General features: G+C 46.5%; 1 pseudogene; it reads right to left on the bottom strand.

The window, feature by feature from the left end:
• Positions 1-14,118: 14,118 nt before the first annotated feature.
• On the bottom strand, positions 14,119-16,329 carry LOC139363239 (MHC class I polypeptide-related sequence B-like; annotated as a pseudogene).
• Between the last annotated feature and the right edge of the window lie 7,857 nt (positions 16,330-24,186).

The following is a 24,186-nucleotide window of genomic DNA, read 5'->3' as shown; positions in this document are numbered from 1 at the left end:
GCTGCGAGACCAGTGGAGATTCTCGACCCCACAAGAGCCCCAGGCGCCTATACCGGATTCCATTTTCAGTTCAGGCCCAAATCCCCGGGGATTGGTGGAGGCGGAGGCGGGGCTCAGTGGCCTGGGCTGACCGCGGTCACTGGGAATGGGTCTCACACCCTCCATTGTATACACAGCTGCGACCTGGACCCGGACTAGAGCCTCCTCCGCGGGGATGAACACACCCTACGACTACGCCAGTTACCTCCTCATAAACCAGCAACTGCGCTCTTGGACAGCACCGGACAAGGCGGCTCAGATGCTCTGGCGGAGAAACACGCAGAGCTGCTCAAAACCTACCTGCAGGGAAGGTGGGCAGAGCGGCTCAGCAAAGGCCTTAAGAATAGGAAGGAGACGCTGCAGTGCGCGGGTACCAGCGGCCAAGGGGCGCCTCCCTGATCTCCTGCAGATCTGCCCGAACCACCTTCTAAAAGAAGGGGAGGAAAATGGGACCAACGCTAAAACATCCCCCTCTCTCTTGTCCTGAGGAGGAAGAGTCCTCCTGGGTTTCCAGATCCTACACCAGAGAGTGACTGAGGGCCTGCCCTGCACTCTGGGACAATAAAGGATGAAGTTTCTGAGGGAAAGGAGGGGAAGACAATACCTGGAATACTGATCAGCTGTCCCCATTGTCCCCGCAGCAGCCTTGGGCACCAGGAATTTTTCTCTCAGGCCTTGTTCTCTGCCTCACACTCAATCTGTATTTGTGGGTCTGACTCCAGCTCTTTTAAGTCCCTCAGCCTCCGCTCAGGTCAGCACCAGAAATCTTTGTTCCGGCCTCAGACACTAGAACTTTCCAAGGAATAGGAGATTTCCCCAGGTGCCTGTCCAGACTGGTGTCTGAGTTGCTCCCTTCCCCACTTCAGGTGTCCCATCAATTCTCAGGATGGTCCCATGAAGTGGAATGTCCCATAAGGAATGCAAAGTGCCTGAATGTTCTGACTCTTCCCCTCAGAACCCCAAAAGACACACATGACCCACCACCCCATCTCCAACCATGAGGCCACCCTGAGGTGCTGGGTCCTGGGCTTCTGCCCTGTGGAGATCACACTGACCCAGTAGCAGGATGGGGAGGACCAAATGTAGGATGCAGTTTATGGAGACCAAACCTGCAGGGTACAGAACCTTCCAGAATTGGGCCGCTGTGGTGGTGTCTTCTGGAGAGGAGCAGAGATACACATGCCATGTGCAGCACAAGGGGCTGCCAGAGCCCCTCACCCTGAGGTGGGTAAGGAGGGGGATGCGGGGTCACGTCTCTTCTCACGGGAAGCAGGAGTCCTTCTGGAGCCCTTCAGCAAGGTCAGGGTTGGAGGCCTGATAGTCAGAGCCCCTCATGTTCCCCTCCTTTCTTAGAGCTGTCTTCCCACCCCACCATCCCCATCTTGGGCATTGTTACTGTCCTGGTTGTTCTTGGTGCTGTGGTCACTGGAGCTGTGGTCACTGCTGTGATGTGGAGGAATAAGAGCCCAGCCCAGGTAGGAAAGGGGTGAGCTCCGAGTTTTCTTCTTCCATTGGTGGATTCCCAGCCCCAGAAAGGAGTTGGCTTGTATTCTGCCTAGTCGTGAGGCACCATCTCTGTGCCTCTATCAACACTTACTCTTTTGTAAAGAACTTGTGAAAATGAAGGACACATTTATCACCTTCATTGGAGTCATGGGAACCTGACTTCCAGCAGTCACAGGTCAGGGGAAGGTACCCGCATAGGACAGACCTCACTAGGACAATTAGTCCAGTTTCAACACATCCTCTTACCTAGGGTTTCCTAATCCTGACCTGGGTCTGCAGTCACAGTTCTGGAAACTCCTCTGGGATTTCATGGCCCTGCCTCCTCCCTGGCCTCTCACAGTTTGTTTTCTTTCCACAGATGGAAAAGGAGGTAGCTGTGCTCAGGCTTCATGTAAGTGTGGTAGGGGTAGGAACAGTAATACCTGAGATCCTTGGGATAGTGTGGACATGAGCCCATAGGGGAGCTCACCCACCCCACAATTCCTTCTTTAGTCACATTACCTGTGCGCTCTGAATAGATTTTGTTTTTGTTCCACCCCAAACAGGGACAGTACCCAGGGCTCTGATGTGTCTCTCAAGGCTTGTAAAAGTCACATATTAGAGGACCTGAAGTGAAAGAGGAGTTGGGGCAGAGGGGATACAGTTAGAATTTGGAGTCTTTGATTTGCTATTCTTGAGGGTGTGGTGGGCTGTTCAGTGTCACTAAATTTGTTCATGACTATTTTTTTTCTAAGACTGCCTTGTGAGGGACTGAGATGCAAGATTTGTTCATGCCTCCCCTTTGTGACTTTAAGAGCCTCTGGCTTCTCTTTCTGCCAAGGCATCTGAATGTGTCTACATCCCTGGTATCATGTGAGAAGAGGGGAGACCAGCCTATCCTCATGTCCACCATGACCCCTGATATTGTTTGGATCTGTGTCCCCACCCATGTCTCATGTTCACTTGTAATCTCTAAGGTTGGAGGTGGCACCTTAGGGAGGTGATTGGCTCATGAGGATGGATCCTTCATGAATGGTTTAGAACCATCTCTTTGGTGCTGTTCTTGTGCTAGTTCTCACAAGATCTGGTGTTTAAAAGTGTGTGCCACCTCCCTGCTTTCTTTCCCTCCTACTCCAGGCTTGTAAGTCATGCCTGCTTCCCCTTAACATTCCAGCATGATTGAAAGTTTCCTGAGGCCCTCTCATAAGTTGAGCAGATGCCAGAATCGTACTTTCATATAGCCTGCAGAACCGTGAGCCAATTTAAACCTTCTGTCTTTATAAATTATCCAGTCTTAGGTATTTCTTCGTAACAGCTGAGAATGAATAATTCAGAAAATTGGTACTAGGAGTTGGGTACTGCAATAAAGGGAGCTAAAAATGTGAACATGTCTTTGGAACTGGGTAACAGGTAGAGGTTGGAATAGTTTGGAGAGTTTAGAAGACAAGAAAATGAGGGAAAACTTGGAACTTCCTAGAAGTTTGTTAAATTGTTGGGACCAAAATGCTGACAGTGATATGGACAATAGAGTCCAGGCTGATGAGGTCTCAGATGGAGATGAGGAACTTACTGGGACCTAACTGGGACGTAGAGGAAAGGTCACTTTTATTATGCATTGGCAAATAACTTGGAGGCATTATGCCCCCTCCCTAGGGATCTGTGGAACTTTGAACATGAGAGTGATGATTAAGGGTATCTGATAGAAGAAGTTTCTAAGCAGCATAGCCTTCAATATTTGGCCTGGCTGTTTGTCATAGCCTACGCACATATCTGTGAGCAAAGAAATGATCTGAAACTGGAACTGATGTTTAAAGGGGAAATTTAATATCCAGGACAATTCCTAATGGAGTTGCAGGAGCAGGACCTCCACCAGGACTACTAAATGGTAGAGTCACTGGTAATGTGCAAGTTGAGTTTGGAAAAGCCATAGGCATTCAATTTTCACCCATGAGAGCAGCTATTTGGGTTAGGTTCAGCACAGCCAAGGATGTGGGGCTGCAAATGGCATTGTGAGCCCACCACTTGCACCAGTGTGCTCAGGAGTCAAGATATAGAGTCAAAGGAGAATATTTTAGAGTTTTAAGTTTTAACATCTTCCATTATGAGTTTCAGCCTTGTGAGGACACTGCATTCATTTCTTTTGGCCCATTTATTCCTTCCACTCTTGTATTAATATTTTAGAAGTAAATAACATTTTTAAAACTGTACAGGCTCACAGCTATAGAGATTTACCTTGAGTCTCAGATGAGACTTTGGAATTTTGAGTTGATGCTGGAACAACCAAGCACATTTGGGACAACTGGAAAATTATTGTATTTTGCAACGGGAGAAAAACATGAGCTCTGACTGGCTAGGGATAGGATGTAATGATATAAATATTTACCCCCTGATACCTCATGTTAAAATCTGACCCCCAATGTTGGACATGGTGCTGTTTGGGTCATGGGGGCCAATCTTTTTTGAATAAAGAGCTACTGTCCTCTCTTGTGAGTGAATAAATTGTTACTTTTAGTTTCCAAGAGAGCTAGTTGTTAAAAAGAGACTGGCAACTCCTCACACTCTCTGTTCCTCTCTTACATGTGATCTCTGCACATACCAGCTCCCCCTTGCCTTCTCCCCCTCCTTACCCACCTCAGGGTGAGGGGCTCTGGCAGCGCCTCGTGCTGCACATGGCATGTGTATCTCTGCTCCTCTCCAGAAGACACCACCACAGTTACCCACTTCTGGAAGTTTCTGTACCCTGCAGGTCTGGTCTCCATAAACTGCATCCTACATTTGGTCCTCCCCATCCCGCTACTGGGTCAGTGTGATCTCCACAGGGCAGAAGTGGGAGCAGTCTGAGGCCCTCGCCAAATACTCAAACATTTCCAGAAGTCAAAATTCCAAGCCACATGAAACTTGTTTATATAAATTAGTCACTGTCAGACATTTCTTTACAGCAATACAAAATTGAATAAGACAGCACTCTCATCACAGGTATGTGTCTCTGGCAGCCAGCCCCCATTCTCAAGATATCCAGGGTCCACTCAGCCATGAGTCCTCTCATCAATATTCTAATTCTTATCACTCAAGAGATTCTAAGGTTTTTAGGAGAAACCACGGACAAAGACTAAATGTTTTTCTTATAACTCAGATTACCCACTTTTCTTTGACCACATATCTTTTATAGGAAAAGGATTACAAAAGTAAAGAGGTATTGGCATATTAACAGAGCATCATTCAGTCATTCAAAATTAGAACAGTCTATCATCCTTTTGTATGAATATGTCTCCCAGAATGAACTCACTCATGTTTGCAGACACCACTCAACATTACGGGGTTCCAAAAACAAGAGTGGTCTCAGGGACATATGACTTCACTCTTTTAGGCATCCAGTATTATTGACCTAAGAGACAATATCTTCTCTTGATTACAGCATGTTCGAGGAGTTAAGCTAATATTGAATTTTACTCATTTCATAACCCTTTAATTTATTCACGTAACCCTCAGCCACTATTCCTCCTTCTGTCCCTTTATATCAATCTTTTCCAGTTTTAGAGGTGACATCAGGTTTGGCTGCTGTGCTGGCCTAGACTGCAGGCAGCAATAGTATCCTAGTATGTCTTCCCTCAGTCTACTCTTGGTCATAGAGGGTAGGTTATGTAGGTAGGGAACTAGTGGGGGCCATCTGACCACCAGGCTATATAGCTCTATTTAGTGTTAATCCTGACTTTGCCAAATGAAGAGAAGGCATAGCACAATCTTTGAGTTGCTTGGGAATTCTTACATAAAGGTGTAAAATTATAGTTATGGTTTTTGGCTTAAAGATAATTCCTGTTTCTGGTACTTTTATTTGCATCCCTATTCCTGGTACCACTGCATCACATATGAAAAAAGAAATCTGAGGTGAAGTGTAGTCAATATTCCAGCATCCTCTCCCCTTCAGAAGATTTGTATGTATAGTCATAACACCATCATCTTGATTCTTCAGGTAAAAGAGAGGGAGTTACCTAGTGGAGTCACTCTTGCAGCCCCACCCATGTTGACAGTGAGCACATTCATGGAAATATAAAAGCCAGTCCTTCATGTTTATATTGCTCAACAATTAGATTCACAGTTTTTAGACAAACAATGCTTCAATTGACTGTTTCAATTTTCTATCACAGTTTTCTTCTGAGGAGGACATGTCCCTGTGCATTGTTGGTTGTTTGAGGCTGTAAAGTGTGTTTTCTTGCATAAAGAAATGGGACTCAGCAGTCCAAATTGGTGCAATCTCTTTTTTTCTGGTTCTTTTATAGCCCTTGAAGCACTGACATCTACCCCTGATTGAGCATTGTCCAATCCAGAGTCAGTGACTTTCCTGTCAAGATCCACTGGCAGTTCCTTTGGGGTTGCTGGCACCAGTCTGGCTTGCCAGCTACGTATGATCAAAGCCTTCCAACTAGAGAATCTGTCACAGAGCCATCTGCTGCCTCTGTCTGTTTTCTTGACCAACAGTCAAAACAGAGATTATGAGAAATGAGATAAATTACCAAAATTGTGAACAAAAGAGAGATTATCACTAGTGACCCTTTAGAAATTAAAAAGCATTGAAGTCAATACTCTGAAAAACCTGAAGTCAATAAATTAGACCACTTAGATAAAATGGACAGATTCATACAAAGATAGAAATTGCCAAAACTGACTCAAAAATAACTAGAAAGCCTGAAATAAGGAAAAACAAAAAATAATAAAGTATTGCTGTTTTACCTGGCCTAAAAAGCCCATTTGTCAATCTTCAGTCCTTTGGCCTAAGTTTAGCTGAAATAAGGACTGTGTATGCTAAGCTTTAATTCTCTATGTAAATGATAAAACCCCATCTTCTCAAGAGGAGATGGGTTATGCTGTTTGTTGAAATAATGAATTGATCCCTGTTTTCCCCTTTGAAGAGAAATAAAAAGGGCATAGTAAAGAGCTCTCACCCAGTGAAAAGCCCTGGGATCCCCTAATACATTTGCCCTCCACCCTATACATCTCACAAAGTAGAGGACAGGGAGATCGGGGGCAAAAGGAAGAGTGGAGGAAAAGGATTTCGGAGATAATGAAGGAGCTAAACCCAATGCTCCCTTAAATCCTTATCCAAACTTGACGAAAGAATTAGAACAATGTAAGAAGGACAAACCTGACAAAAGCAAGCAATGGGGAAAGGATTCCCTATTTAATAAATGGTATTGGGAAAATTGGCTAGCCAAATGCAGAAAACTGAAACTGGAGTCCCCTCCATACACCTTATACAAAAATCAACTCAAGATGGATTAAAGACTTAAACATAAGACCTAAAAGCATAAAAACCCTAGAAGAAAACCTAGGCAATACCATTCAGGACACAGGCACAGGAAAAGACTTCATGACTAAAACACAAAAAGCAATGGTAACAAAAGCCAAAATTGACAAATGGAATCTAATTAAACTAAAGAGCTTCTGCACAGCAAAAGAAACTATCATAAGAGTGAACAAGCCACCTAAAGAATGGGAGAAAATTTTTGCAATCTGTCCATCTGACAAAGGGCTAATATCCAGAATCTACAACAAACTTAATTTACATGAAAAAAAACAAACAACTCCATCAAAAAGTGGACGAAGGATATGAAAAGACACTTCCCAAAAGAAGACATTTATGTAGTCAACAAACTTATGAAAAAAAGCTCATAGTCATTTATCATTAGAGAAATGCAAATCAAAACCAATGAGATACCATCTCACTCCAGTTAGAATGGCAATCATTAAAAAAGCAGGAAACAACAGATGCTGGAGAGGGTGTGGAGAAATAGGAAGGCTTTTACACTGTTGGTGGGAGTGTAAATTAGTTCAACCATTGTGGAAGATAATGTGGCAATTCCTCAAGGATCTAGAACCAGAAATACCATTTGACCCAGCAATCCCACTACTGAGTATATACCCAAAGGATTATAAACATTTTACTATAAAGATACATGCACACGTGTGTTTATTGCAACACTGTTCACAATAGCAAAGACTTGGAACCAATCTAAATGCCCATCAATGATAGATTAGATAAAGAAAATGTGGCACATATACACCATGGAATACTATGCAGCCATAAAAAGGAAGAGTTCATGTCCATTGCAGGGACATGGATGAAGCTGGAAACTATCATTCTCAGGAAACCCTCAGCTATGCGTTCTCAGGGTCTCTCAGAGAGAGACCCACAAGAACAGAAAACCAAATGCCGCACGTTCTCATTCATAAATGGGAGCTGAACAATGAGAACATGTGGACACGGGGAGGGGAACATCACACACCAGGGCCTGTCTGGGGGTGGGGGGCTTAGGGGAGGAATAGCATTAGGAGAAATACCTAATGTAGATGATGAGTTGATGGGTGCAGCAAACCATCCTGGCATATGTATACCTATGTAACAAACCTACATGTTCTGCACATGTATCCCAGAGCTTAAAGTATAAAAATAATAATAATAATGGGTTTGTAAATGTGCCTTTAACAAGTACTGAGGTTAGGAATTTTAAAAAGGAAATGAGGCCACTCTTGGAAGATCCCCTCAGTTTAGCAGAGCAGCTAGATCAGATTTTAGAACCCAATTTTTATACTTGGGCTGAGATAATTCAATCATGAATATTCTGTTTACCAGGAAAGACAGGGGAACAATTAGAAGGGCAGCCATAATCATTTGGGAGAGACAGCAGCATCCTCCTGGGTAAGGAGTCCTGTCAGCTAAGCAGAAATTCCCAAATGCAGATCCTGGATGGGATAATAGTGACCCCAGGGATCCGGTCTAAATACAAGACCTTAGGGAACTAATAATTAGAGGGATTACACAGTCCACTCCTAGGACACAAAATGTCCCAAAAGCATTCGAGATCCAACAACAAGAAGAGGAGACTCCCCCTGCATTTCTGCAGAGGCTCAGGGATCAAGTGGAAAAATATTCAGGATTAAATCCAGAAGACCCAGTAGGGCAAGGCCTTCTAAAGGTTAATTTTGTAACTAAAAGCTGACCTAATATTACTAAGAAACTGCAAAAGATTAATGGATGGAATAAACAAACAATTAAGGAAATACTGAGGGAAGGTCATAAAGTGTGTGTGTGTATGTGTGTGTGTGTGTGAGAGAGAGAGAGAGAGAGCTGCTATATCTGAAGGAAGAGAGAGCCAGTGGCACAGCTGTGTGTGGCAACTGGCTTCTAAAAGCCACTGATAAAGGTTACTGCTGGGTCATTTCCGCAGAGCTGCCTGTTTTTGCAGACAGCATAGGAGAAATACCTAATGTAGATGATGAGTTGATGGGTGCATCAGACGAGGGGAGCCAGGGCACAGCATGGCTCGGCTCATGCCCAGAGAGAGAAAGAGGAAGAAACTGAGTGTGAGAGAGAAAGGAAACAGGGGATGACAGAGAGAGAATAGAAGAGGAAAATTAGCGAGAGAGACTAAAAGAGACAGAGATCAAAGAGAAATACAGAAGGTAAAACTGGGGAGACAAATAATGTAAAAGGAAAAAAGAGTACACGACGAAGTGAGAGAATGCGGAGAGGTTGGCAGGGCTGGGAGAAGTTTCTGGGGGGTTAAGCAACAAGGAGTTGCAAGGAAAGGGTGCATGCAGTGCAACCACTGAGGAAGGACAGAGCCTGGGAACTGGGGGATGTAAGGGAGAAAGGGATGTGGAAGGGTTTAGGATCAGGCTGCTTGAGGTGTAATGGGTTGCCTACAGCAAAAACTAGATAGCTGTTTGTCAGGAGGTGGCCAAAAGGATTCAAGTTATGGAAGAGTAAATGAATAAGATGACATTAAGGTTTTGTTGTTGTTTTACTGAGAGGCTGTAAGGCCACCGGGGCAGTTAGCTGTCAGTAAGGCTGCAGAAGAGACGCTACATAAGGAGAATCAGCACTAGGGTTGTAAACTCAAATGACTACACGGTCAGCAAACAATAAAAAGGAGGGCTGCAGGGCTGGGTGGGAACTGTGGCAGCTGCTCAGCTGTTCTCACAGTGTTGGCACTGCGTTGGCAGATTGTCTGCTTTGTCAGAGGACAAAATTCTGACATTTTATGTAAAATATAACTTTTAAATACTGATAATCAGTTCAAATAACTCAAAAACTCAACACAGGCAAAAGAGGATGTCAGTTTGCAATCCCTGAAGTAGAGAGAGTTCATGCTGGGGAAAAGTCTGCCAAAACGCTTCAAGGAGTCATGTATAAAAGTTCTGTTTCCCAGAGCTGGGCTGGGCCAGGGAAGGGTCCTTGCAGCCCAGGAGGAGGAAAAGCAGTAAGTCCCCTCCCAGGGCGGGACAAACTGGAGACATTTTGCAGTTGCTGGGTCACCAGTGGGGGTTGCATGAAATAAAACAGGGCAGCTCTAGGCCTGCCAGGGAGAGGAATGGTGCCTTTGAAGCAAAAAAAAAAAAAAAAAAAAAAAAGGAAGGGAGGGCGGAGCCAGAAATGCCTTTGCTAATGAGAGCGCCCATCAGGGAAGGCACCACAGGCTGGAAGCTCTTCAAACCAGCAGCTGTTGGCCCAAAGCCAAACCTAGCAGGGCTGGGCCAAGGGCACTCTGGGATGCCAGCTGGTCAGTCTCTTGCCCTCCACAGGTTCCTCCTGGGGTCCATGGACCCTGGGGAGGTTCCTAAACTAACGCCAACCGGTTTCTTATGAAAAGGAGAGGAGAATAAGAAGGCGTCAGAGCATAACTGTTTAGAGATCATAGCGTATCAAACTCAAGTTAGTAGCAAACTTTAAAGAAACTCTGCTACATAATGGGATGAGGTTGTTTGTGAATGGGACATCCTGAGAAATAAATGGTAAAGGACACAATGGTTGTGCTGTCATTAATAAAAACAAACAATCCTTATGTGAAAAAGGTAAATTACTCAATAACTGGTCAGCCCAAACCTGTAAATTATATGCTCTTAACCAGACCCTAAAGCTCCTAGAAGACCAAGGAAACACTATATATACTAATTCACAATATGCCTATAAAGTAGTACACACCTTTGAAAAAATCTGGACAGAGCAGGGACTAGTCAATAGCAGGGCAAAAGAATTGGTACGTGGGGAACAAGTTTTAGAAAGCCTCCTGCTTCCAGCAGGGATAGCCATAGTTCATGCACATGGCCATCAGAAAGGAAACACTATGGAAGCTGTAGGGAACAGACTTGTAGATAAGGCTGCTAAGTAAGTCTCCCTGGAGGAGAAATTTAAACTGTTCAGCTCAGATATCCCTAAGGTGATATCAAAACCCCAATTTTCAAAAGAGGAGGAAAAGCTAGGCAAGATAGGAGCCACTCATACTAAGAATGGAAGGTGAGTGCTTGCTCATGGGAGAGAAATAATAAATAAACCCATAATAAAAAATCGAATGTCTATATTGCATAAGGGAAGTCATTGGGGTCCCCAGGCCATGTGTGATGAAATACTAAAGAATTATGGGTGTATAGAAATGTATACCCTTGCTAAACAAGTGTGTGGGAATTGTGTGAACTCCCAGGAAACAACTTCGGTTAAAAGAAATTGTAACTCAAACCCCACCCCTTGAGTTCACAGTTCACCATTTCCAGCCAGGCATCTCAGTGCTAATTAAGACTTGGAAAGAAGACAAGCTCCACCCAAGCTGGGAAGGTCCCTAACAAGTGAGACAGCTGTACAAACAGCTGATCGGGGCGGACACGTTACACTCGGGTCAAGAAACTGGTTAAAAAACAAAACAAACAAACAAAAAAAAACAGAAGGAAGGTAAATTGGAAGTGTATAGATCACCTAAGAAACCTTTTAAGCTAATTCTAAGGAAAACCTAAAAGGAAGCTATATGCAGGCTCCAACATTGGGGGCTGATATGGTTAGAATTAATCCTAACACGAGGGGTGAAAGGAAACCTAAGTATTGTAAAGGAACCACACACCACCTAACTGTAAAAATTTAAAATGCAATCCTATATTAATTACCATAAAGAACCCAGCTACTCTAAACCAGAAAACTTGAAGGTATAAATTAAAAATAAATATCTCAAAAAGCAACTCCTTGGAACAGTTAGATTTTAGGTTAGTCACCAACTCTACCCCAAGCCCACCCAGAATTACTATAACTCCCGGTCCCATTAACTTCCTTTAACCCACCAAATAATAACCCTAAGAGAGTAAAAATAATTAAAATACCTGACTTAAGGCAGACTTTAAAAATTAAAACAGGATATAGAGACATAAATGCCTGGGTTAAATGGGTAAAATTTCCAGCACAAGCCCTCAATAAAAGTAACTGTTACGCGTGCGCCACTGGTCAACCTCAGGCACAGGTGGTCCCATTTCCCCTTGGATGGGATACTAATCCCCAAGGAATGCATTGCATGTTGGCTGTATACCAAGATGAGGATGCATGGGGAAATAAGACTTGTAAAATCTGTCATTGCTCTTTTCCACTTTGCAGAGATCAGATACTAAAGCAATCCCCTCGTTCTCTATAGGGAGTATAAATCACTCCTGTTGTCTCTCTAGACAGAAGGTGAAGTTTGATAAACCCATGGGAAAACTCTCAACCTGCACCCACATCCTAAATGTCACTGGGAACCCAGAATGAGGCAACCATTCATCAGAAAAGGAACCCTCCGTAACTTGTTACCATCCAATTGGACCAGGACTTGTGCTTTAGTACAATTGTCCATTCCGTTCACCCTGGCATTCATTAAAATAGCTAAAAATACACATGGTCATCGAAATCAGAGAAATTTAGCAATTTATTTTAACCCATATATATACACATACACACACACACACACACACACATATATATATACACACACACACACATACACACAAAGCTTCTGGATCAGGGGATGAAAACTTCGTATATCTATCTATCTATTCATCTATCTATCCATCTATCTATCTATCTATCTATCTATCTATCTATCTATCTATCTATCTATCTATCTAAACTCCATAGGAGTACCTAGAGGACAGCCTAATAAATTTAAAGCATGAAACCAAATACCTGCTGGATTTGAGTCAGCACTTTTCTGGTGGTCAACGATTAACAAGAATGTAAATTGGATTAATTATATGTCTTATAATCAGCAAAGATTCATCAATTACACTCCAAATGCCCTTAAGGGAGAAGCCAGACAACTAAAGGCCACTAGCTAAATGGCTTGGGAAAACAGAATGGCACTGGACATAATATGAGCAGAGAAACGTGGTACATGCAATATGCTGGGCAGAAAATGTGACACTTTCATTCACAACAATGCTGCCTCAAATGGAACCATCATAAAGGGACTGTAGGGACTAACAACTCTAGTCAATGAGCTGGCAGAAAACACAGGAGTAAACGACCCTTTTACTAACTGGTTAGAAAGTTGGTTTGAAAAATGGAAAGGAATGGTAGCTTCAGTTCTTACATCTCTCATAATCATGGCTGGGGTCTTAACAACCATAGGATGTTGTGTCATCCCTTGTGTGAAGGGCTTAACACAAAGGTTAATGAAAGTAGCTATTAATAAACAAATGCCGCTAATGTCCCAACAGAATGACTTACTATTATTAAAAGTCAAACTAAACTCCTGCTCCTATAAGGAAGAAAGTAAGAACTTCCAGATATCTAAGTGAAAATAAGACCAAAAAGGGTTAAAAAAAAAAAATAAAGGGGGAGAGAACTGTAAAAAATAACCTACACATGATGGTTCATTTTCATAAGTGCCTTAGAACATGTTTAAGCAGGCCACATGGAAATAAAGAGATAAAGAAGCAAAATGTACTAAGCCACAATCCACTACTTCCCGCTTTCCCTTTGACCCAGTGTCCAGGAGCTTATTGGTCGGGGCCCCTTCAGTGACCCCCCTCCCCACCTCACCAAAGAATTTAGTTTGGGCTAGCTTGCCGTCACCTAAGTGCAGCCACTACAGCCATAAGTCAAATGCCAAAAGAGTCCTGAGACAGTCACCAGGCATCATGGGCTGCAACAAAATGCAGCAAAAAATGCAGCAAAAAGACCCTGAAGAACATACTTGAAATCTTAATCCAACTACCAATAGGCGATGCCCAGGAAGACTGTAACCCCATGGTATTCAGCTAATGAGGAATTGGGGGAGGGACTTGCACACTAGGGAATAAATTGTTTTTTGAAACTGTCCCAGGTATGCCTGCACTCCAGACACCTGATCTTGCAAGACTGTCATTAAAAGTCTCTCTTTCGCTGTTCTCTGGGTCTCTGAGTCTATTCTTTGGGTTTGAATGGGTGAATTTCTTTCTCACAGGGGTGTAGATGGCAACGTGGCTCTCATTCCCCTCCCAAATACCCCAACTTTCATCGCCTGTTCCAGAAGCCTTGTCACCTACATGCCTATCTGTACAGAAGGTATGAGGGGACCCTACTGCCCAGCCAGGGACCTTCCCATCTCTAGCAGCTGTCCCCTTTTCTGACCTGGACCCGCTGCACCTGATACTGTCTTCTTCTTGTATCAAAGGATGCGGAGAATAATAATACTAATAATAATACTAATGATGATGAAAGCAGCAACAGCAGCAACATATGGAATGGCTTGTCATCAACTCTGAAGCACCAGGGCCATCCCTGGAAAAAACAGCCTGTTACATACCGGGTACCCAAAGCCACAGTCATTCCTGCTTCCCCCACCCTGGCCTGATCCTCCTTATGTTGGAACCCTCAAGGGTGGTCCCAGGTTCATGAGAGGACACAAGGTGAGGGCTGTGATTCCTACTGTATCCGATGGAGCAGGTGACCCTCTGCTCCTCTCCTTGGGGAATCCTGTAGGCCACCTCTGTCTGGTAGGTCCCACCCCGTGGACAGAATACCCCCAGACTGCTGGGCATCCTGGCTCAAAGACGCCCCATCCTGACACCAGATCAGAGAGATATTCTGGAGACAGAAGCCAGAGCCCAGCATATCAGGGTCATGTTGCCCTTCAGGGCCTCGCTGCAGGTCACATTCATAGTGGGGGAGGGGAGGTTGGAGAAGAAAGAGCAGAGACAATGAGGCACGTGGCCAAACTCTGCTCCCCTCTATTGGAGATGCAGGGAACAGGGCTGGTCCACTCCACTGTTCCAACTCTGGCAGAAGTCCTCATGGACCCCAGACATTCTGCAAGCCTGTCCTCACCCTGGGGCCCAGTTCCTCTAGGCTGGCAGAAGGATGGGCCTTGAGACTGTGTCTTTATGCTCTGGGATCCCTGCATTGATGCTGAGGAGGGGAAGGTCAGGCATGGGTTCCTGGTACGTGGGGCCAGAGGAACTCTTTGGGATGGGCAGGCTGGGAGGCAGATGGGGCAGCCTTGGCCCTGGGGCTTCCTCTCCTGCCTGATACCCACCCAGGTTCAGGCTTCTGTCAGAGGGCCCACTGGTTCCCCAGATTATGACACTGGACTCTTCAGTCCTTGAACTCCTGTCTTTTTCCAGTGGCTCTAACAGGAGAGAAAAATCAGGATATAACACACCAACAGAAAACACATGCATCCATAGCACAAGGAGAGCTTCCCTGACGGAGCTGGAGGTAGGGTGACTCTAGTGGAATAGCGGAGAGGAAAGCCCCTATCCAGGCCCAGTACCTGTTCTCCGGACACCCACACGGGATTCCAGATGCACTGTAGTTTCTGCCCGAAGTCTGCCCATACAGGGCGGGAGTGTGTCTCGGCCTGCATAGCATCTTCCTTCTAGATATTTGTGATGTTCAGAGCAGAGGTCTGAGCTCTGGAGGACTGGAATACTGTCCATTCCTGAGTCTCCAGGTTGAGAGAGAGGAAGAGCTACCCATAAGAGTAGGAATGCCTAAAGCCCCTGGTGCTGCAGGCTTCCTGATCTCACCAACCCTAATCTCCTGGAGGGAATGTAAGTCTACCCCCACCCAGCAGTGACTTCTCCATTCCAGTCCAAGTGAGGAACTCAGACCACAGGGGACCCCTTGCTGGCCCTCCTCCATGCCTTTCTGGGTGGGCTGAGTGCTGGCTCGCCTTCCCGCTGAGCTCCGCTGACTCCCATTCCTCACCCCTACCCCCAGCCAGATCCAGTGGGAACAGACAGGTCCCTGCTCTCTGCCCCCAGCTCTTCTAGAAAAGGCCTCTCCCATCACTTTTGCCCGCTGCCTACTCTCACCTCCTTTCTGGCCCTTGATATATGCCAGGGCCTTCTGAGGTCCTGCCCGTTCTCTGTTAAGTCCTCAGTCTCTGTGTCCCAGATCTCAGCTCCCAGAACCACTTCTGCCCACTGTCCCCGGGACCCAGCCCTGCCTTTCTGCCTGTTGAAGAGCAGGAAGGGCTGACCATCCAGATGTCCCTCAGCGAGAAACCCTGACTGCACAGATCCATCCTGGGACAGCACTGTGAGGTTGTAATGAAGACTGTGGGGCTCTGGGGAAGAGGAAACCACAGATGAAACTTCTTCCTGGAAGCAACTTTACTTAGAAGTTAACACACGGGTCTGCGGTCCCGACCTTCCTGAGGAGGCAGGAAATGCACACAGGCAAAGGGACAAGAATGAGGATTTTAGATACAAGGAAAACTGGGAGGGCAGGAGGATGGAGGAGTGAACTGAGGAACGGAAGATGGGGGAATGGAGATGGCAAACATGTAGGCCAGGTGCCAAGGCGGGGCAGCCACAGGCCACCTAAGGGTATAGGGAGGAGGCCAAGGAGAGAGGCTGCCCTGCAGTGGTGAGGGAGGAGCATGAGGGCAGTGGTGGAAGGAAGGTCTTGCCAGAGAAGAGGGTGGAAACAGGAAGGGACCCAGGCTCAGGGGGACCCATGACCAGCATGGCTGTGCTGCACAGGTGCGGGTGAGATGGAGTCGAGGGCCGCTGCCTTTGAGGAAGGCTCATCGTGGACAAGGTGGGAGTAAGGGAGGGTCAGTGCATCTTTTCAAGAAACAGTGCTAGGAACACTGGATGTTCACACACAAAAAGATATGAAGTTGGACTCCTAACTTACACCACATATACAAGTTAACTCCAAATAAATCAAAGACCTATACTCAGGAACTAAAACTGAAAAGTTATTAGAATGAAACATTGGGAATAATCTTCATGACATAGGTTTTGACAACACATTTATGGATATAACACCAAAGCACAGACAACAAAGAAAAAATTGGTAGGTTGGACTCATCAAAATAAAAAGAAATTGAGCATTAAAAAACACAATCTGCAGAGTGAAAAAGCAGCCACCAGAATGGAAGAAAATATTTGCAAATCATATATCTAATAAAAGGTTAATATCCAGAATACATAAAGAACTCCTATAACACAAACACAAGACTCAAAAAAACTGTGTAGGCAAAGAATTTGAATAGCCAATTCTCCAAAGAAGATATATAAATGACCAATAGACACATGAAAATATGCTCAACATCAGTAGTTATTAGGGAAATGCAAATCAAAACCACAATGGGCTACTACTTCACACCAACTAGGATGGCTATAATCAAACACACACACACGTACACACACACACACACACACAGAGAGAGAGAGAGAGAGAGAGAGAGAGAGAGAGAGAAACAGCAAGTTTAGCACAGAGGTAGAGAAACTAGAATGTCTGTGTACTACATTGGGAAAGATAAAATGGGGCACCTGCTATGGAAATCAGTGTGTTGGTTCCTCCAAAAACTAAACAATGAATTACCATATGATCCAGAAATTCTACATCTGGGTATTTACCCAAAAGAAATGAAAGCAGAACATTAAAAAGATATTTGAACACTCATGTTCATAGCAGCACAATTCCCAATAGCCAAATTCATAGAGACAGAAAGTAGAACAGTGGTTTCAGGGGCCAGGGGGAAGGAGGAATGGGGAGTTACTGTTTAATGGGCACAGAGTTTCAGGATGCACAAAAATGAGAATGTACTTAATGCCACTGAACTGTCCACTTTTAAATGTTGAAAATAGTGAGTTTATATGTATATTTTACCACAATTAAACAACAAAATAAAATTGTCACAGTGTACCAAACAATAATATAGAATTAGAAAGAGGTTGGGGTCCTGGTCAGAGAGAAAAAACCAAGGCAGAGGTGAGATTCACGCCTGAGGAAGGGCCTTCAGAGGGGAGCGGTGCTGGAAGGGGAGCAGTCACACTCCAAAAGAAGGTTCAGGTTACAAAACTCTCACTGGAGGAAGGTGGTGCTGGGAGAAGGCCCAGAGGAGGAGACAACCACAGCCCACTATGTGGTAAGTGAAGATTTTGGACAAGTCTAGGAACTGAGAGCCCACTGGGGTCAAGGAACCAAAAGAGGATGAAGGTCAAGGAGCCCTTGGACCAGAGCCTGTGTTGGGTCTGGGTGGAGGTGAGGAGATGGGCAGGGCAAAGACTAAAGGATGGCATGAGCATGGAGTGGGGGTGACCCTGGGAGAACTTGGGGTAAAGTGAGAACAGGAAGGGAGGGGTTCTGTGGGGAGGGTGGAGTTTGGGGAAAGTGAGAATTTGCTGAGGGCCCAAGGCAGCTGGGCAAGAGGTGGGAGCAGCACAAGGTCCCAAGGTGGAAAGGAGCAGAGGGACCAGGGAGCGATGGTCCAGCACCTGTGTGCTGCAGGGTGGGGTCCTCAAGAGGGTGAGACTGAGGATGGAGTGGGGAAGGGGCCACCGTGAGGCAGGGCCCAGAGCAGACACCTGCACTGGAGGGGAGGAAGCATCTGTGCTGCCCTGTGCACTGCCTAAGGCCCAACTTTCATTAGCACCAGGGCTCCCCTCAAGTGGCCTGGAGGGAAGTGGGATGGAGGAAAGACCACGGCACAAAAGGCAGCACCAGAAAGTTAGGGTCAGGGACAGTTGGGAAGGGGGAGGCATAGGGCAGCACTGGGTGAAGGCTGCTTGTAGGAATGGCCCATAAGGGAGGCAAGAGGGACCTGCGGTGGCAGGGCAGGGAATGAGGGCAGAGGATATCCTACAAATAGATCAGAGAACTGCAGACAGAAAGGGGTAGCAGGAAGCAGGGAGGACAACAAGACCCAGAGGGCCCTGAGATGGGAGGTTGGAGGGAACCTGGTGTCCTTAGATCATTGGAGTCCACAGCAGCCGGGAGGGCTGCCAGAGAGGAAGGAACCCTGGGAAGGGCCGGCCAGGGGAGAATGAGCTGGATGGGAGAAGTCGCATGAAGAATCCTCTGCCCGGAGCCTGCAGACTCCAACCCCTCAGCTTGAGAGTCAGGAGCCCCACAGTCCTCACAGCAACAGGAAGCACCAGCTCCTGGTCTCGAAAAAAGGAGGGCCCCAATTCCAGGGATGGCGGCCCTCCCGGGAGCTGAGAACACGCGGACTCTAGGGACAGGACAGGGCTTCAGGGACCCGAAAGTCGCTCCGAGCACCGGGAAATGTGGCTGCCTCTGTGGCAGAGCTGGAGGGGCCCTCGAATGCCATTCACAGGAACAGCCCGGGGACCCAGGGACGTCAGAAGGGCTGGTTTGTCCGAAAAGTGAGAGGAGGCAGAAGAGAGGTGAGGAGATCAAATGCAAGAAGAGACCAGAAAGAGCAGGGGACGGGTGATGCGCGACCCCCAGGAGGACTGAAAAGAGACGAGAAAGCAGGGCTGAGGAGTGGCCGCAACCAGCCGCGTTCAGTTCCGCCACCCCCGGCATCGCACCTGAGCCCCGACGCGACCACAGAGCGCTCGCAGCGACACATTCGGACACCCCAGAAACGCCACGCCGCTCCCGCTCCGCCGAGGGCTGGAGCAATCCTGCCACCTCAGCCTCCTGAGTAGTTGGGACTATAGGCGAGTGCCACCACGCCCAACTGTCATTTACCATCTGGTACCAACCCCCATTAGACACTGAACCATCCATGATCAGGAACTGTGTCCATTCCATCTTCGTCAGCCTTACGAACATTATTTTTTAAGCGGAACTCTACCTATGATTACTAACTATTCCCCAAGACCCCTAGCCTGCACTTTTCTGTAGATGAAAATGTCATACATCACAGAGTTTTAACAATTACTCAGTTTTCCCATCCACATTCACTGATTATTTATTTTGATCATCATAATTTATTGAGCACAGCAGGGACTGGGGTCCTGTCCCCACCTTAGAGGGATTATTTACACTGCTAAAGGTCACAAGGGTAGTGAGGGTAGAGAGGCAGACAGACCCAGCTCTCCTGACACTGGTCCCAAGCTCTTCCCTCCACAGTGTCTACCCTCTCTCGAGGACTTTTTCTCCCTGTTCCAGTTCCAGCAAAGGGTCTTATTCAGCTCACCCCCCAAAAGACTTTTAATACTTCAATGACGATAATAATAATAATAATAATAATATGCAGTTTGTTCCTACGCATTTAGAGGTGATCACGACAAGACGGGAAGCCAATCCCTCCCTTTTTGGGGTAGGGGAGGCCCTGATGATCTTGGACTTTGGGCGAGTGGCTCCCCAGGTCTAGGCCTGGCTGCCCTCCCTAAACAAATCCCCCAGGTCTTTTCTGTCCAAAGCCCTCCCCCTCTATCCCATCTCCAGCCTCTTCTCTTCAGGCCCATCAACGACGCTTTCACCCTCAGCACTTGCCTTAGATTCCTGGACTTACCAGCACACAGGAAATTTTCTCCTCGCAGACTTTAGGCGCCACTGCTGGGTCCGGAAAAGAAAGAGAAACGTCTCAGCGCGGTCGCTTGTGTAACTCAGGACGAGGCTGCGCTATGCGCCCGCGCGCTTTTTCAAGTCTGCGGCCCGGAGTTCACTGCGAGGACTGGGATCACCCGTCACCCCGCCCTGGTCTACGGAAAACGAAACGTGTTCACTGATGTAGAAACGGAATAACGGCGCTGCGGGCTGGGGAGGGCGGAGCTGCCTTCAGGCTTCTGGTCTCCAGCTGCGGGTCACTCACACCTGCCGCTGTGAAATGCAGACCCGCGGGGCAGGAATTCCGAGTCCGGGCTGGAGCGCGATCTGGAATCTGACTCGCTTGAAACAGCACCGCCGTGGATTCGGAGCCCGATGAGTAGGGAAATGCGCCTCAGTCCCTCCCACGGGCCGCCCACGGATTCCAGGATCCGAAAACGCTTCCTGCTGCTCCGTCTCCCCGGGAAGGCAGAGACCGCCTCTGGGCCGTTCTGATGGAAAGGGGCTCAGCCGTCCGAAGGAAAACCCACAACTAACAGGCCAGGAAAAAGCCTCCCAGGGACCCGCCCCTTCAGTGAGGATCCTAATTTACTCCCCGAGTGTGGCCCCATCAAAGACTGGAGCGAAGGTCACTGAAATGATACAAGATCAGCGGGGCCCAGGGCGCTGCGGCTCACGGAATCCGGTGATAGCGCTGCCTCGCGTCCCTTCCCTGACCTGCCCCAGGCGGACGCGGTGATGTGTGTTGGCCTCCAGGCTGGAATACATGGGGATCGAAAGCAGAGAACGGAGAAAGGAGGGAAGAATGGGGGGGACGCTTCGAAGAAAGGAAGGGAGGGGGAGAAAAGGGGAGAGAAAAGGTGAAGGTGAGAATAATATTTGAAAGATGTAGTTTTATTATTTCTAACTTTTAATTTTGCCCTTTATCTAGTTTTGTTATTTATGAACATTTTTACCATAGCTTTTTTCTCTCTGTGTGTGAATCTGTAAATATATGGCTTATTATTCTTATTTCAGAGCCTGCGAGGTGGTCAAGCTGCAGAGAACATGAGCTTCTACCTCCAGATGTGCCAGGGTGTATCTCTTGGGTACAAAAACAAGGGTTTTGTTTTGTTTTACAAAGTCAGAGTACAAACCTCAAATAGGGTAATATTTTTAAACCATTATTGGGACATACTTTGCATACAATAAATGTATGTATTTGAAATGTGCAGCTCATGGAGTTGTACTGCTTCGCTGTTTTACACAACCACATATCTGCTACCACAATGGAGATAAAGAAATAACATTTCCGTAGTCCTCTAAAGAACAGTCGTGCGTTAAAATTCCATGCAGTCCTTAAAAAGAGGATGATGAATTTTTAAGTATTGTTATGAGAAGATCTGTGCCCAGCCTACTTTTACTCATTTTTTTTTTTTTTTTTTGAGACGGAGTCTCGCTGTGTCGCCCAGGCTGGAGTGCAGTGGCCGGATCTCAGCTCACTGCAAGCTCCGCCTCCCGGGTTTTTACGCCATTCTCCTGCCTCAGCCTCCCCAGTAGCTGGGACTACAGGCGCCCGCCACCTCGCCCGGCTAGTTTTTTTCATATTTTTTAGTAGAGACGGGGTTTCACCGTGTTAGCCAGGATGGTCTCAAACTCCTGACCTCGTGATCCGCCCGTCTCGGCCTCCCAAAGTGCTGGGATTACAGGCTTGAGCCACCGCGCCCGGCCTTTTACTCATTTTTAAAAGGATAAGGATGTATGGATGTAAGGATGTACCACTAATGCCATTTACATAATATATATTTTAAGTAGGGAAAACCCGGAGGATTACTCACCAAAATTTTGACAGGGACCCTAGGGACTGTGGTAACGTTGTGACTTTCGCTTTCTCTGAAGTGTTGGAATTTTATATTACAGTATAAACTCGGATTTTGGTCAGGCACGATGGCTCAGGCCTGTAATCCCAGCTCTGGAAGCTGAAGGATAGCTTGAGCCCAGGAGTTCGAGGCTGCAGTGAACTAGGATCTCACCACTACACTCCAGCCTGGGTGACAGAAAGAGACTTGTCTCAAAAATAAATAAAGAAAATTTAAAAATAAAAATAATAAACTTGGCTTTGTATGGTGGTTAAGAAAAATATTTGTTTGAAAATATTATGAATGTAAGCTGCACACCCAAATAGTTACAGGATTTTAAAAACCAAAGTGTTAATTAAAACCCAACTCCAGAAACTCACTTTTAAGGGGACTTCATATTTTCAGGTCATTAAATCTTTCTCAAAGTGTCTTTGATAGAGCTGTTTTTAGTGCGGTAGGGAGATGTGTAACCATTTTACAAAAGGGGCAGGCTGTAATAAAAAGGGAAACGCAAAATCCAGTGGGGACACGCTGACTGTCCCATTTATTTTCAAAGCACGTTTGAAAACTGCGCTGCTATAGTGTCTTTGAGTTAAGACAAAGTCGAGGAAAATCTTGTTCCTGAAGTGTTGATTTCCCTTTTCCAAGGGCCAAAGCCTTTCGAAGCAAGTCTAAAAACTCAGGCTGACTTTCAAATCTGAAGAAATCTCAAGAATGTTTGTGCGGATAGCGACGCTCTAAGAATCCAGCTCACTTGGGCTCCAAGCTCTCTGGAGCTTCACCCAGTGACAATGGCCGGAAGGACAGGACACAGTGAAATGGCACCAGTGAGTCAGAGGCCAAAGGAGGATTTCTGGCCAGAGGGCGCAGGATGTGCTTTGTCATAGTGAGGTTGGGGTAGCGGAGCGGCGGCAAGGACACTCTGGGAATAAGTGGCAGAGAAAAAGGCGCGCTAGGAAGGATCCAAAGCCTTTAACTTCTCCTTCCTTTCCTTCCAGTTGGATTGGAGGGGACCAGCATGGTCCGTGGGGTGCAGAGAATGGGGTCGCTGCAAAGGGGCGTTGCGCGCCCCACACAAGGCTTCTGGCACCCTTCTCCCAGCTACTCCTGATGAGTTCAAACTAGGAGGAGACTAAGACTCGTCCTTTGCAATGTAGACTCCGTATCTCGCGCTTCGGCTGGTTTACTAAGTCCATCTTAATAAAACATAAAAACCAAGAACCAAATTCTGCGTGTGATATTTCTGACCGCTAGAAGGTCCTCCCCCTCCTCATTCCTCGCCTGCTCTCTTCTTGCCCCGCCCCCTCCGCTTTGTCTCCACTTCCCCATCCCTGTCCATCTCTGGACCCCGCTCCTGAGTATCTCCCCGCTTCTTCAGAGGAGGTCCCCTCATGGAGTACAGACTCCTCCACCTCCAGGAAAAAGAGACAAAGGCCACCGAGAGGGACCTGAGACACTCCTGTTACTCCGCCCCTGAAGTCAGCCCGCCCCACAACGCTCCTTCAGGCTGTGTGTGTGTGTGTGTGTGTGCCCGTGTGTGTGAATCTGTGTCTAAATATGTGTGTGAATGTGTGTGCGACTGTGTGTGCCTGTGTGTATGAGTTAGCGTGTGTGTCTCTGAGACAGTGTGTATGTGTGTGAGTGTGTGTGTAAGTGTGTGTTCCTGTGTGTATGAGTGTGTGTGTGTGTGAATGGGAGTCAAAGTGCTAAACCTGGCATCCAGGAAACCTCCCCACCTTGGCACTGCATGCAGGAGTCAGTGTTATGTGCACCTGTGCTTTTATTTCAGGAGCTGGGACAATTATATTAATCAGATGTGCAGAGAGCCAAGGCCCCCACACTGGAAACCATTAGAGAGGAGGGTGAGTTTGGAGGGTTCCCTGACTCCAAGTCTCCCGATCCCTCTTACACACAAGGATCTTGAAAAAAAAGTGCAGGATACTCCATTCTCTCCTGGGACCGACAGGGAAGCCAGAGCCACCATGTATGTCAAATTTCATCAAAGAAAAAAGTATTATAGCAAAATTTCCATGTCACAGTTTTAAGCCTGCACAATGGCTCAAATAGAACCAATATCAAAAAAAAAAAAAAAAAATTCCTAGCTGAGGTGAGATCACTGAAGTTGGCTGTCAGATGTTAAGGAAATTGCAGGCATAAAGAAGGTCACCTCTAGCTAGGGCTGAAGCCCAATCGCCCCGGCATCTTAGGGCCCCTGGAAAGGACCCTCTCCATTCAATAGTGCAGGGTGTGGATATTTTGGGGGAGAAATGTAGACTATCCTTAGACCCCTGGGAT

The sequence above is a fragment of the Macaca nemestrina genome, chromosome 5 (assembly GCF_043159975.1).
Source record: "Macaca nemestrina isolate mMacNem1 chromosome 5, mMacNem.hap1, whole genome shotgun sequence".
NCBI lineage: Eukaryota > Metazoa > Chordata > Mammalia > Primates > Cercopithecidae > Macaca > Macaca nemestrina.
This window is presented reverse-complemented; position numbering and strand designations above follow the sequence as displayed.